Consider the following 1,922-nt stretch of genomic DNA (forward strand, 5'->3'; position numbering starts at 1 on the left):
GGCACGGATGGCAAGGAGGGAGTTTTGAGAGACGATGTCTCACCCATAGAGAGATAGCTAGCTAGCGTCTCTTCTACAGGGGGCATTCTCTCATAGCCGTTTTCGCGCATCGCCTCGATGTTCGCATAACTGGTATTCTGAAACCGATGGATGCAAGAGGAAAATGGCTTCTTCCATTCCTTCTCGATCTCAGTATGGAGATCAGGAAGAAAAGGAAGGCTCACCTGACCACCTGAGACCTCGCAACGTCACTCCCTTAGTCCGCTTCCACGGCAAGTCAAGCCTTGCCGTGGCGCGATCTATAACCTCTAAGAGCTCATCATATGCAGGGCAGAAGGATTGAGAAGGCTCAGCCTCAGCTTTTTCGTTCTCTTCATCCATTTCCTGCTCTTTCTGGGCTGGACCCAGCAGAGCACTGGCCCCTGGATCAGATGATGTTAAAGAGAGAACATCATCCTCCAGTGGCTGTCTCTCGCCCCCTCCGAGCCTCAGCAGCAGCGGGTCCTGAACCGCGGGAAGCAGATGGCTGCCCCTCTTTACTTGAAAAGAGAGACAAATGAGAATGGAGCTTTTTCATTGGAAAAAAACTCGCAATGCACGCAGATTGCCCCCTCAAGGACATCGCGTGCATACTCTTTGCCCAAACAAACAACACATAGATTGTGTGTTTCATCTGGTGTCAAATAGCGATGACACGGATGCACACCCCTTCTAAATGCTCTGCTAGTGCTCGCCATAATAAATAGAGATAGCTCTTACTTTTTCCTTGGAAATGCACGCTTCAAACAAAACAGTCAGTGAAGACGAAAAAGAGAATGATGTGTGCTCCCGGCGCCTATTTATACTATAGTCGCACCGGTAGGGACGTCATGGCTGTTGCCGGCCAACAAGTTGGTGTTTTTTCAATGTATGCTTCAGACACGGGTCACGACGAGGCGTTCCCCATAGCGACCCCTAGAGGACGCAGTTTGAAGTTCCCATGAAAGGGAACAATACATTCTATTGAAGATAATAAGGGGAATATAACAAGTGATCCAGCTAAAATAAACAATACTTTTAAATGCTTTTTCGAGACTTTATACACCTCTGAATATTTAAACAATGGTGCACAAACAACCTTTCTGGATAGTCTATCCATACCTAGTCTTTCTGAAGAGGCAAAATTGTCCCTGGACAATTATAGTCCTCTAGAAATTATAGAGGCTATTGATAGTTTAACAGCGGGACGAACACTGGGACCAGACGGTCTTAACATAGACTTTTACAAGAAATTTTAAAGAAATCTTGTCCCACCAATTTTAGAAATGTTAAAAGAATCCTTTTGGAAATGGTGTGCTCCCAGGCTCTTTAAGAAACGCTTTAATTACGCTACTTCCTAAGCCTAATAAAATAAATACTAAATGCGAATCATTTCGGCCAATTTCATTACTTAACACGGATGTTAAGATATTAAGTAAAATTCTGGCAAGGAGGTTGGAGGCACTTTTGCCCAATATAATACATCGAGATCAAAATGGATTTATTAAAGGCAGGCAAGGTCTCCATAATGTTAAAACTTTACTTAACATTTTATATCTTAAAAAGGGAGCTTCTGATATGGCCATTCTATCCCTGGATGCTGAATAGGCCTTCAACAGGGTGGAATGGCCCTATCTATTTGAGGTCCTGAAAAGATTTGGGTTTGGAGAAATTTTTCGTAAATGGATTAAGATACTTTACACGCATCCTATGGCTGAAGTACTTACTAATAATATTGTCTCCAGGGCTTTTAATATTCAAAGGGGCACTCGTCAAGGATGCCCCTTATCACCTCTTCTTTTTGTCTTAGCAAAAAGCCTATTGCCATAGCAATAAGGTCTCACTGTAACATACTAGGCATCAGATTAAACACCACAGATATATGTATTTCTTTGTATGCAGAT

This window comes from Sinocyclocheilus grahami, unplaced genomic scaffold (genome assembly GCF_001515645.1).
Source record: "Sinocyclocheilus grahami isolate Dianchi unplaced genomic scaffold, SAMN03320097.WGS_v1.1 scaffold812.1, whole genome shotgun sequence".
Lineage (NCBI taxonomy): Eukaryota > Metazoa > Chordata > Actinopteri > Cypriniformes > Cyprinidae > Sinocyclocheilus > Sinocyclocheilus grahami.